This window comes from Platalea leucorodia (genome assembly GCF_965183815.1).
Source record: "Platalea leucorodia genome assembly, chromosome: 4".
NCBI lineage: Eukaryota > Metazoa > Chordata > Aves > Pelecaniformes > Threskiornithidae > Platalea > Platalea leucorodia.
This window is the reverse complement of record NC_138826.1, coordinates 752553-766478: the sequence shown is the minus strand read 5'-3', so window position 1 is coordinate 766478 and position 13926 is coordinate 752553.

Sequence of the window (13926 nt, the reverse complement as noted above, 5' to 3'; positions counted from 1 at the left end):
CACACCAGAAATTGAAGACAGCAGTAAAATACTGCTCTGAGAACACTTGTGGAATGCTGATAGGAAAAAATAGCAGTGTAAGGGCAGAACTAAGGTTTAATGAAAGACGTGATTAGTCAGCAGGCTGACAGGCCTTACCTCAGGCTCCAGGACACACGGTAACAGACGTACCACTGCCTGCCTCCCACAGTTCAGGGCCAGATCACACCGAGGGCTACCCATACCGTGGGGAAACCGCTGCGCCAGTAATCCTAACAGTGCTGATCCAGCGAATGCTTTGCTGGAAATACATTTTGAAAGATGAAAACCGCTCATTTGCCTTATCCCCCTTTCTCATATTAGCTAGTTGCAAAGTCTACAGAGCACCCTTGTGCTATGGAGCGCCTCAGTCCAGTAACAGCAGGAACGTCGCTGAAGAAAGTTAGAGAGTAAGTAATGTATAACAGTGATAATTAATGCAACTACGTTCAGTAAGTTACGAATCGCACGGCACAATGAGCGAGTAAAATAATCACCAACAATCATCATCAAGTTTTTGATAACTTTTCTGCAGCTGCCTAGACTGGAGAATGTGCACCACGGTTACTGTGTAAATATCATAAACACTCGCGTGTAAGAGGACGAGGTAACGTACAGCTGTGCCTGCTTTATCTTGCACATATTCAGAAGGGAAGATGGGGAAGGGACCGTAGTAACTCTCTCTCTGTTGTATATCAAATAAAGCTAACGTAGTTGAACTAGCAATCGTGCACTTTGCTTCTTGTTCAAGATATTTGTGACACGAGGCTCCTTAAAGAGCTCCATGTTCTGAAGAGAAGTCCTCTCATTGGCACTGATGCAGCAAGCTCTCTCTGAGAGCCCGTGGTTCATTAGCTGTATGTTTCGGTCTGGCTGTTACATTAACGTGTAGATGTTCCCTCGCTGTTAAGGCATGTGCCGTTCGGCTTAGCCCTTTGCCAAGAGCAGCAAACCGCAGTAAGCTGTTCTTGAGAATGCCGCGGCCTGGAACCGCCCCCAGCACGAAGAGCCCCGCTCCGGTGTTGTGCCCGAAGTCTGAAGTCCGCGTGGCACAGAGCCACCGAGGAAGGGCTCAGAAGCTGCAGCGCGGCCCTGTTCGCCGATGGCCGAGATGGAACCCGTGCTCGTCACATCGCGCTTCCCTTACTTCCCCAAACGACAGGTTCTTAACAAAGACAAATCGGGGTCGTCGTTTCTTGTTCTGTTTTTTGTAACAAACAGGAATGCATTTTTCTGCAATTGAACCATTTGCAGTGCCGTTGAATAGGGGAGGTTCCTAGCTGAATTTTTTCCTCATAAAAATGTGCTTTTTCTGCAGATTGGCAGGACAAAGAAAGAAAAGCTCTGTAAAAGCTCCCTATCCCGACACGCAACTTATTGTTGTATAGATTTCCTAGCGCCACTGTACAGGTGGCATTTAAACTGGCCGTGTCCACCACAGACCTGTCCAGCCCGCTGGCTGACCCGACACCTGGGAATGGGAAGGGTTTGATAGCTGTACTGTCACCGCTGGTTTATTTTAACTGGACCAGGCTTGAAGCAGCTGCACTTGGCAGAGCCTGGCACGTGGTACGTGGCTCTTGAAGAGGCTGAAACTGTTAACCTACTGTGATAAGCAGAAAGCAAATACTAAGAAATAAAATATGCTCAAGAAGCACCTGCTATTTTTTAAAATGAATTTTTTTTCTGGGTTTTTTTTCCAGTGTGTATACTTTGATTATTAATAACCTTTTTTCTTATACAATGTTGGCATTCGTATTTGAATCCCATAAAAACCAATTGATGCTAACGTTGTTACACAAAGATTTGTTATTATTTTCTAAATATTCTCAAATAATTTTGTGAATCTGAAAGATGCTGGACAGAAACCCGTGACGTGGTTAATGCCACCAGCTGCGCCAGAACGACGTCCTGCTGAGGCCAGAGCTCATTCCTGTGTGCAGGAGCTCGCCCAACCGCTCAGTCTGCTGCTGCTGGCGTCCCGGGAAGAGCTGCACGTGGCAGTGGTGGGTGCAATCTGTGTGCCAGAAGTGGACTAAGAACAACTTCACATAATTCGCGGGCTTCTCTGCAAGTTAGATCATAACAAACGGTGCTGTAGGGATAAATGTGAAACAAAAAGTTGAAGTCTCTTTTTTATATTACCGTCTTCCTGCGGTACGTGTTCTGGTTCTCACAAGCGTTAGAGCGTTTGGTGGTATTTTATACAGGGCACTGGAATCTTGAAATAATGCATAGATGTTACAGAGAAAACAGTGCCGCTGCCTGTTGTTAAAGGAGTGGATTTATGAGCCACTAAGTTTTATTTCCATGCATACCAGTCCTATTTAAGATCCTTATAACCGTGGACTTTGTAACCGCGCAGTGACGGATACCGATATTGTGGCTCAGGGTAGCAGCGAAGGTGCAAACTTCACTGTTTGCACTTTCATCAGCTGTTGTGCCACCGCCTGCAGCTGAACCAGCGTTTCTCCACCAGCCTTACAGCGTCCCGCGACGCGAGCCGCAAGAGGAGCAGCGGGCGCGGGAGCGCAGCTGCGAGGAGCCGGCGGCAGAGCCGCAGCGGGCGAGGCGGGAGGGTTTCAGAGCCGCAGCGGGCGAGGCGGGGAGGGCTTCTGCGGGACAGCAGCCACCCCCGCCGCTCGCCGGGGAGACGAGAGCCTCTAACTGCACATGCACACCGGCAGCCCTGAATTCCCCGCCGTACCGCCCTGAGCTTCTTGCCATTTGGAGTGGACGTAAAGTGTAGGGAAAATATAAAAGCAAGTGATTATGGAGGCCTACTGAAAGGGAGTAGATTTTTAAGGATTTGGCCTGAAGAGTTGCTTTTAAGTGCTCTTTGAGGTTTTTGCTACTGCCGGGCTTCTCTGTTGGGAGCAACTGTGGGAATCCAAATATCATAACGTAATTTTGAAATGCCTGGGATGGATAGGCATTCTTCCTAAGACCAAGTGCTAGCTTTCTGAAGGGCAAAACTCTAATGACAATCAGCTATGTTAAAGCAAACGCCTCTATCTAACTTCTGCAGTCCCTGAGCAGCCGAAAGAAACAGAATTTCACTGAGGACAGTCTGTGATATCCCTGCCGTCCTGATTCACTCCTACATCTGTATGCTTAGCATAAATTAAATCGCATCCTACTCATCACATTAAGTGCACGCTGTCTTTTCTGTAAATCAACCTTGCTACAAGAACATGAGAACAGCAACATTAAAACAATTTCAGGCACACTGGAAAGCATAATGGTGCACTCGGAAATTTTCTGGAGTAACAAATTCAGTAACTACCTTTCACTTATTTATTTCTTGAGGGATGTTTTCAGTGGATAGCATTGAATGTCACTGGGTTTAGTGCTGCTGGGGTAAGGGCTGTCCGTTCTGGGAATGACAAAGAATCGTCTCATCTGTGGCACAGATCAAAGGCCTCTGATCGAGCGGCAGCATAAGAGAATTTTAAATAAAAGAAACAGTATGTGTAACCATTACAGCAAATAGTGACAGTCTGTCGGAAGCTAGGTTTGGCTGTTTCTATATCAGAAGTAAGGCAGGTATTAAACGTTTACAATGGGTTCTGATTGAAAAGTAGGCAGAAATAGTTGTTTCGAGGCCTGGCGTTGTCGGAGGACTGTAAGCACCAGGACGCAAGTGTCCCGCTCCCTGGTCTGCAGAGGCGACTGAGCCGCAGGTGCCTCGGCTGCCCTCTGGCACCTTCGGCGATCCGGTACCTGGGGGCGGGCAGCGAGGCCGGTGCTGCTCGGAGCCCCGGCACCGCACAGAGGAGGGGAGCGATGGCAGCGCAGCGGCAGCCGGGGGCAGCGCCGGGGGTGGCGGCCCCGGGGGGGGGGGGGGAGGAGGGGAGGGAGGAAGAAGAGGAGGAGGAGGAGGAGGAGGGGGAGGGGGGGGAGGAGGAGGAGGAGGGAGGAAGAAGAGGAGGGGGAGGAGGAGGGGGAGGAGGAGGAGGAGGGGAGGGAGGGGGAGGAGGAGGAGGAGGAGGAGGAGGAGGAGGGAGGAAGAAGAGGAGGGGGGGGGAGGAGGAGGAGGAGGAGGAGGAGGAGGAGGAGGAGGAGGAGGGCGCCGCGCGTTCAGCACCGCCGGTGCGGAGAGCGGCGCGGGGCGGGGCGGGCCGGCGGGGGGCGGGGCGGGGCGGGGGGCGCCCCTCGCCCGCGGCCTTGCGGCGGGGCGGCTCGGCTGCCCGCGGCGTCGCTCGCCTGGTCTGCAAAAAGCATAATGCTGAGAGAAAGGGCTTGTTTTGGTGGCTGACAAAGTCGGACCTGGGCTACAAACTCCCGCCGCCATCCGCCTGCCGCGCAGCCGCCCCGCTGCCGCCCGCTGCTCTCCAAGCCGGCGTGCAGCCAGGGCCGCCCCCGAGGGCTCTGGCGGGAGGCGCCTGCCTGCACAGGCCTGCCTGCCTGCTCGCTGCCTGGCCGACACCCTGACAGCACCGAGGAAGAGCTGTCACTGGTGTCGATAGCTTTTCTCCTTGTCAAGGCAGGCGACTGCACCGCCAGCATGCAAGGGCAGTCTTAACTCGTCTGGCATTATAGCGTGTGTGGCTTGCTAACCTTAGGAAGATTTAAGTACAACAGCTGCACGTAATTTAACGTAGACTGGGCCAAACAGGGTTACTACCCGCACGTAGATCTGAAAGCTGCTGAGCCTGGCGGCAGCGGGCAACGCACGCTGCAAACTAGCGACGGTCCGGGGAGCTGGGGCGCACAAAACCGTCCTCGGTGCTTCACCACAGCTCGGAGGACGCGCCGCGTACCTCTGCCGTCTTCTAGAGACAGAACGCGCAGCACATACTTGCTGAGCTCTTACAGCTTGAACGTTGTCAGCTGTCAGTGCTAAAGCTGATCAGCTGCAGCTGTACGGAATCACAGCACAATGCTTGAAATACAAATTGTACTGCAGGTGTGGGGATGTTAGGACAGGGGTTTCACACTCACAGGAGAATCTAGACAGCTCAAAGGGCCAATCCTTAGAAATGCTGAAAGATGTTTAGGCCTCACAACTCAGCAAAAACTGCAGAACTGTGAGGGCCAACTGTATTAAGGAGTCATTGTTCACCTGAAAGGTGAAATCCAAACAGCTGCAGAGATTTTTTTAGATAGACAGGAGTTTGAACGTGGCCGGAACACAGATGCTAAAGCATGCCTTGATGTTCTGACATCGCTAAAACGGCAGGCCGCGTGTGCAGAGTTACCTCAGCCGTTGCTGCCGTCCCAGCTTCGATACCTCCCCGCCACCAACAGCAACGGCGGTCCCAGGGCCAGCTGGAAATTTTTCAAATCAAATGCAAGTATTTTTTTCATACCTGTACTTGCTGTTTCCTTCTCATTTCTGTTAAGGGAATCAGTATGTTTTTCTCTGTTTACTGCATGTTTCAGAGTTAATGATATGACCATTCTCTGCTTGCTGAGTTGGAAATATTTATGAATTGTAGGAATGTGGCTGCCCGCAACGAAGCGGTCTGTTTGCGGCGCGCGCAGCCAGTCTCTGAGGCCGGCGGTACCTGCCAGGGCCCGAGGGCGCCGCGCACCCCGGCGTCCCCGGCCAGCCCCAGCTGGGCCCGGCCCTGCCCGTGGCCCGGCGCCCCGCGTCAGCCAGCCCAGGGCAGTGGGCTGCTGGGCTCCAGCCTCGCCACAGCTCTGCCGTGCCCGGCCGCGGGTCCCCGGAGCCGGGCTGCCCGCGGGGCCCCCAGCACCCCCAGCTGCCCTGCTCCCTGCCGGGGCTGGTGGGATGGGCCTCGGCCACGCAGCTCTGCCCTGCCGCCCCCAGCCCCTCAGGGAGCCCCAGCCCCTGTGGTGCCCTCCCGGCATTCTCATGGGCACGTCTAAACATCCGAGGTATGAAAAACTGGTAGGAAAACATCTTCTTAGGTTACTGTACAGTTTTTCCCTGTTGAGCTGTTTGCAGCTCAAAATTGGCTCCCCACAAAACCGACCACGTTAGGGACCCAGGTATGCATTTAAAACCACAAATAACTTTAAGAACATTTGTGACTGGCTGCAGAATTTTGAAATTTGGATTTTGAACCTTGGAGGCTTCTTTCCTGAGAGTCCAGGTTTGTGTGGTGTAAAGCAATACAAAATGAAGCAATACCAGTGAAGACAGTGAGAAACTGGCACTCTCAGCTGGGAAGCTGATTACCTGGCCTGTAAACGAGGTACAGCGATGACCGGTGCTCACCTGGGATGATTTCAGACACTTCAGGTCTCATGCGTCTTAGACAGCTGTTCTGGACAGTTATCGCAGCAGCTATAGGCTATGAATTTTAGTTTTCATGCACAAAATATCCCATAATGGACAGCAACAAATTTCTATTGAGAAATATAGCTGGAGCTGTATCCAGTTCAGAAGTAGTTCAGGAGAATTTCAAATGACTTAAAAATAAATAAGGGACACGTACCTAGCGCAGTGCTCCGAAATCTACAGGACTCGGTTTGATGCACTTTCATTTGACGTGAGCAACGTGTAGTCTGGCGTACAGATCAGATACCTGAGTACTGGGTTTCGGGGTTTCACCTCTCGTTCCTGTGGCTCCAGGAACAAAATAAATTTAGGGAGCAGCCACTTGTGCGACTCTTCCTCACTTCCAAAGTGTGAACTAAAAAAAGACAGTGATAACTTTGAGATGATTTCCTTCAAGCTGTGTTTTGCAGTCTAGAAAGTACAAAATGGACCATTTAATCAAATGCTGGGATAGGCTCACAAAGCCCACTAAGATTCACCTCTGAGAAGAGCAGAGTCCATCCCTCAGGGTTATAAAAGAGCTTTCAGGCAGCAAAATATTACATTGCATTTAAGGGTTTTAATCTGATACAGTTTTGTTTTTCTGTTGTTTTTCCTGCCGGTATAAAAAGCTCTTCATAAAGATCTTTCTAATAAAAGCATAAGCCAATTAGTAAAGCCCTAAAGACAGTGATGAAAGTAAGGCAAATATGATTATAGAGGAATTGCATAACCGGCGTGCGAGTGCTTCCTCCATTATCCCTCTGCAACGGGCAGGGAGCCCTTCCCGCTCGGATGGGAGTCGGAGCTCCGCGCGCTGGCCCCTGCGCTGCTGCACCGCAGGGGAACTTTGGTAGCCACAGCTCTGCGTGTTCCTGGGAAACGTGCAGGGGACAACGCGGCCCACCTTACAGAGACAGCGGACAGTAACGTGGTACCGATAACCGGTAACACCTGCTTTAAAAAAATAAATTCTCTGCACCACTTACCGTGCGTTATTTTGTGCAGGACAGAGACACATCATTTAGCAGATTTTTTTTTAACCGCAGTCTTCTCTTTCCCAAGCATGGTGCAATTACTATCTCACATATTCTTTCAAAAGGTGAACTCCTCAAAGTCTAAGGAAATCAGAGCTATGAGCCAACTTAGGTAAGCATTGCATTATTGTTAAGGTTGAATCTGCCCAATATTCTGCCTCCAGCCCTATAAGCCTAGCATCCAGCCAAAACTTAATCTAACCTAAACTGACGAGCGCTTCCCAGCTGCGGGTTCAGCTAAGGCCATGGGTCAGCACGAGCCCCAGCTCCGGGCGTCTGCTGGTGCAGGTCCGGGCCAGGCTGCAGCAGCGCTGAGCAGAGCCCGGGCTGTCCCACGCTGCCGGCAGCCGCGGCTGCGGGTGCCTGAGCTGCTGCTGTCGCCGAGCAGCAATGAGCCGGGTGCCCCTGCGCCACAGCAGCAGCGCTGCGCCTGACACCCTCACGTAGACCTGCTGCATGCCCTGAACCGAGCCCCTGCCCGCTTCCCCGCTCCAGCCGCGCCCCCGGCACGCGGCATTACCTCTGCCGAAACAAGCTGTGGGCGATGACCTGCCGGAGGCCGAGCTTCCAGAAGCGCCCGTGGGCCACGGGAGCGTTTATGGCTATCAGCCGGCGCGGGGGTTTCACACACCCACGCTGAGGGCAGCAGGACAACAGTGCAAAAATAACCAAATGCGGTGTGTGTTTTCTGAAAAATGAATGGAAGTCTGTTTTCTGTTAATATTCTCAGGTCTGTTGTCCAGGGAACTGGCCTGACCGAGCTTTTGGGGGAGGTTGCAGTACTTTTTTGAGCTGAAAAACTGAATTTGCTTCCAGCCAAATTTTCACTGGTAGCAACCTCCACAACAGGCACCATCCATCTTCCAAACCCCCACCGAAACCTGTTGTCCTAAAACCTTCAACCCCGCCCAGTCTGTAGGTTTGCCGGCGGCAGCCAGGCCCCAGCCATCCCCGCTGGGAAGGTACGGGGCCAGATGATTTGGACTCTCGGCACAGGCCCAGTCCTGCCCCTCGCCGCTGCCTGCCTGCCTTCACGCTGGTGGCCTTGCCTTCAGCCTGCTCGGGCCCCAGCATCCCCATCTGACAGCAGATGCTGCTGCTCTTTGCTTACCTTGTTTGTCTGCGCCCTTCAGAAGGCGCATCAGTGGGTCTGGGATATCACACATCCCTTCTCTGTGCCAATTCCAATCACATTTTCTATGAACCTGCCAATGAATAATGTCAAGTAACTCTTTTGCTATCTTACTTGTGCTTTATTTCAGTGGGAAAAACTGAAAGTATTGGAACTTGGGTCAAAAATACAATAGCCCAAACATGAAAGACAACTTTCCCATGGCATCTGTGCAGGCGGTGACATTGGTTTCCAAGCTGTCTAATGAAAATTCATGGGGATGGTGATGTTGTGCACTTATTTGAAAAATTCAGCCCCAAGACCATTTTTTCCCTGGTAGTGGCAAAGCTACTTAGCAAAAACTAACCTGATCCTTGAGCCTTCTTGCTCAAGCTTAATATTCAAGGCAGGCACCAAGACTGAAAATATTCAGACTACACTGTCTGGGTTATAAGTACTGGAAAACCAGGAGTCATAACAGAAAATGTTAAGCAACCTTAGCTAGTAGCGGTGCTTTCCCTACAATAACAACGCCAACCAGCGCCCATCGGTCTTCCCTCTCTGTGTGGGGGAGGAGGAGAAATGATCTGATCTGCATCTGCACCTTCATCCAACTGGACTTGGCCCCGGGGCCAGAGCTGTGGACCTCTGGAGCTAGAGGTGGCCCTGGCGTGGGCACAGCCGGAGGCAGTTACAGCTCCTACTCGCTGAACGGGATGCAAAGCGGCACTTTCATACTTATTCCAATTTCCCCGTCATTATACTGTACCATCTCCTCTTGCAAGTTATCCATTGCAATATCGGAGCAAAATTAAGTATCATCAGCTCTACAGCACACATTTAGGTTTAAGGTTCATGTCAAAGGTCACATAAGAGAGCCTTCAGTATGTTTTTACCTATTACTTTTTCACCATTGCCATTGGCAAACTTTTATATTTGGACATAGATTTACTCTTTTTTTTTTTTTTTTTTTTTTCCACATAGCACAGGTATAGATCTTGTTCATCTGAATTTACCAAGTGCCAGCCCTGTTCAATTTACCTTTGCAAAACTAGCTCATGTCCCCTCTACGCCTCCCCTGCTTTACAAGGTGGCTGGCAAGGCGTATCTTCCATCAGTATTTGTACTGGGCTTCTCCAACTGAGCATGGAAGTACCGCTTCAATTATGCCTTGCTTTTTTTAATTGGAAGCATTTATTACTGATTGGATCCCATGTGATGGGATGAATGAATTCCGACCCTGGAGAAAACAGCAAAAAACTGGCTGCAGTTAGGATCCGTCGCCTGAAACAGTACAGGCTGAGTCCTGCATCTGCTGAGGCACTGCCCTGAATCGCTAATGCGAGCTGCTGCAGCCGGCGCTGCGTGACGGCCCACGGCGAGAAGGCAGGCTGTGTGCTTGGCACCGGGCTGCTTCACGGCTCCTTTGCTTTCCTCGGGGGACGCTGGGCGTTCTGCTTGGCCTGTGCTTCCCCACAGCTCTAAGATAGCATTACGCCTCGCTTAATCTTCAGCATTTCTTGCTTTTGGAAACGGCTTCTATTATAATCTGTTACTGGGCGAGTCAGGTCTCAGGAATTCTTTTGAAAACGCTTTATATATGATGCTGTATTTGATGTTCCCGTTTTCTCAGGCTTTATCCACTCCTTTCCTTGTAAAAGGCATGGGATTCACAGGCATCAGCTCAGTCATCGGTCGGTCATCATTTTACTTTTATGCCGTTGCGACATTTGCACGCTGTAGTACTTCCTCCACCAAAGAAATTGGCAAAGTACATCTGCATTGTAGCCGGGCGATTGCTGCCTGGGTTCTTTACAAGTAACCTCTTGCGGTCTGCAGCCACTTCCTATTCTCGTTTCCTGTTCCTGAGCACTGCCAAACTTTTCACCTGGATGCCATATGGCTCGGGATGCCTTTCCAGCTGGGTGTAATTTGACACAGCTTCCTCCGGCATACCCTGGCTTTGATGTAATCGCTGTGGGCTGACATTTGTAAGACTTGTGCGCCAAAAACACAGCAGCAAATGTTTTTTCCTCTCTCTCTCTCTTGTTTTCTTTTTTCTCGTGTGTGAACATGTCAAGATATAGCAGGATGGTATGTCTGATCAGCTCATCTTTGATACCTCTGATGGCCACATCCAGGTAAGATCACGGTGCCTACAGTGCAACTTTATGCAGTAGTTGTCTCGGGAGTGGCACAAAACCTTAGAAGAAATTGTGCAGAATAGCATTGTGTATCTCTGGGCACGAGCATATTCTGCACTGCATTTATCTGCACGTCACAGCTCACTGGAGGTCAGCAAGTATCCCACGTATAAGGCAGGCTTCCACAATTCCAACTTGTTTTTTATTTAATTGTGTATGTAATTTGTACCATCTAACGAAGAAGGCCAGCGGTGACGATCTATCAGAGCTTTTGTCATTCCGCTTGCATCTCTACCTAAGAAAGTTCGCCACAAAGAAGAGACTTTACAGGACTCATCGAGTTCGGCATTGCTGGAAATGGCCATCTCCTCTTGCGGAGTGGCTGACACGCTCCTTCACCCGCGTCTACCTGTAGATGTAAGACACTACTACAGCATGGTGAATAGCACCACAGGACGGTGAAGTCAACGCTTCCCCGGGTCAGTAGTACTTGACAGTATTTGGTTTTGCTACTGAATACTGAGAATAATTTTGCCTTTCCTTCATCCAGTAGTGGCTTTTCAGACACGAGCATCTGCTGCAATCACGCCCTCTTTTCATAGCTTCAAGCTCTTTGATCCTGTGCATGTTTCTAGTTGCCCTGGCTCGACAGTGGCCATCAGGCCCCCTGGGATCTGTGACTTCGGCGATTCTGCTCCTTCCCATTTCTGCAGCGCCTTGCTGTAACGCACCGGACACTGCGAGGCAGGGTCCGCCCGGCCCGAGCACTGCTCCTGGTTTCTCAGCCTCTGTACTGCAGGCGTGCGATGGCAGCGCCTGGAGGCACCGCTCGGGCTGCGCTGCATTGCGGTGACGGTGCGGTGAGCGTGCTGTGGCGCTCGGCGGAACCTGCGCGGCTGCGGCGCGCGTGGGAGGAACCGACTGGAACCGAAGGCCTGGCTGCTGGGCTTTGTGTTCTGCCACCCCCAGCAGCTATGTGGGAACGGAGCTGAGCTCCGTCCCCTTTCCTGACTGCAGGTGGAGGGAGCATAGCTGTAAGGAAGACATCCCTTAAATATTTCAGGGTAACTGAAGCTTGCCAAAGAGGTGTGATGAAGCACTGTCAGCTGGTTTTACACTAGATTTATTATTTGAATCTCTTCTTCTAGTGCCTTACTTCATGAACTACTTTTTCTAGGGGAGAGTAGTTGCTCTTGTGTAGTTAGAAGTTTCAGGTATTCTTCCTTGGCATTCATCTGATAATTTCTATTATCATAACGGTATGGTGAATCCCGTAACTGAAGACTAGCTTTATTTAGGTCTTTTTTTCTTTTTCCTTAATACTGAGAAAATCTTGTAGCCTAGTGCCCTCACTGATGCTAGCTGTATCAGTTGGGTATCAATCCCTTCTTTGCCTGCCACCATCCTGGCTTGGAAACTATTTTTGTGCCGCACATGAAATCTCATTCACTGCAAGCATGAGCAGCTGAGCTTGTTTGCCTGATGTACTTTAATGTGGGAGAGACTTGTTAACCGACCACAAGCACACTTTGTTGGCTACAATGCAAAATACAATAATTTTTGCATAAACCACACCTGAAGGCCCATGTGGGAGACAGATAGATACATTTTCTTTGCCTTGTGTTTGGAGCCATACAGGATTATTTGCTGCCCATCGGACACCTCTCCCTGGGGAGACACAGCCAAGTGCTGAGGAGAAATAACGTTCTGCTGAGGAGCAGTAATGATCTTCTTATTTCTCTGATGGGGGCACGCACGTTTCTCTGGCCAAGCCTTCTTGTTTGGTGTGATGTCTGCCCACTCAGCGTGACGGATGTTTCAGCCTTTGGTGATTTCTCATCACCTGTTGGACGTTCTTCTCCATCACGCTTTCTGCCACGGTACCCCCAGATCTGCCCCTGCCTTTTGTTTTCCCCCCAGTTTTGTGGACTTGTGCAGTTGCTCTTCTAGTGTGGGTTTCCCATTTCCCCTGCTCTGCTTGGGGCTCTCTGTCCGTATCATTTAAGCGCTATTTGGACAACAGCTTCCCCAGCTCTGAAACTTGGTAAGACCTCTGCAAGCCGTGTAATATGAGCTTCTGCACATTTTGTTCCATTACTAATCAGCCATGAAATATAGATAATCTTAGGAGCCAGCTATTTTGCACAGCCTAGCAAAGGCTGATTTATCATTTCTGTGGTTCCTTACGCAAAGTTATTGAAAAGATTCCTTTCACAAAGGGTGTTTCTGTAAGCTGAAGATTACTTTCGGTGCACTCCCAGGCTCTGTATGGACTGTGTCAGCCTACTCCTCCACGGGTCTAGGTTCTGCTGGGGCGAACAGCAGTTTGCCCAGCATTACCAGTAACTATCTTATCTTCCATTCTTTATGACAGGGCCTTATCGCAATGCCGTGGGTTTCCCCCCCGGCGGCAGCGATGTGCGTTTGCCGAGACCGTCAAGTGCACAGGGCAGCGGGGGGCGTTCGCCGTGAGGCGCGGGGGCGTTTTTAGGTGCGGGTACCCCCGGGTTCCGACCTCAGCCGCTTTGGGGCTGGCGGAGATGCGGCACCACGGTTCGCAGCGGCGGGGCCCGCGGCCGCGCTGCCCCCCGCCGGGCGCTTCAGGGCAGGGGGCCCCGGGGAGGGAGGGGGCCCCGGCGGCCCGGCAGCGGCCGCCACCCCAGGAGCCGCCGCCGCCGCGGGCAGGGCCACGGCAGCCGCCGCGCCCCGGGGCAGCGGGGCGAAGGGCAGCGGGGCCGGTTCCCCCGCGGGAGGCGGCGCCCGGGCGCTCCCCGACCCGCACGGGCCGGCAGCCCCGCGCCCTGCCCGGCCGGGCCTCGGCCCCCGGGCGCCGCCCGCCCCGCCCCGGCCAGGCCCCGCTCCCGCACAGGTGAGCGCCGCCGCCGGCCCCGCCCGGTCCGGCCCCGCCCGGCGGGCGGCGCTCGGGGAGCGGCGGCGGCGCGGCCGCCCTGCCCTGCCCTGCCCTGCCCTGCCCTCCCCTCTCGGCGGGGCCGGGCGGCGGCGGCCGGGGCGCGGCGGCGGCCGGGGCGCGGGACAGCGCCGCCGGCTGCCGCCCGCTGCCTCCCGCGGGGCGCTCCCCGCGGCTGGCGTTGCCCTTTTAAGAGCCGCGCGGGGCCGCTGTGACGTCGCGGGCGCAGAGCCCTAGCCCGGCCCGCCCGCCGCGCCGCCAGAGCCGGGAGCGGCGGCGGCAGCAGCGCGGTGCGGAGCGCAGCGCCCGGCCCGGCCCGGCCCCGCCGACAGCAGCCGCCCCGTCCCGCGCCGCCCCGCCCCGCCCCGCCGACCTGCCATGCGCCGCGGCCCGGCGCCAGCCTCCGCCGGCGGGAGCCGTCCCGGCAGCAGCGCGACGGCGGCGGCGGGCGAGCGCTGAGCGCCGCGGCCCCGCAGCAG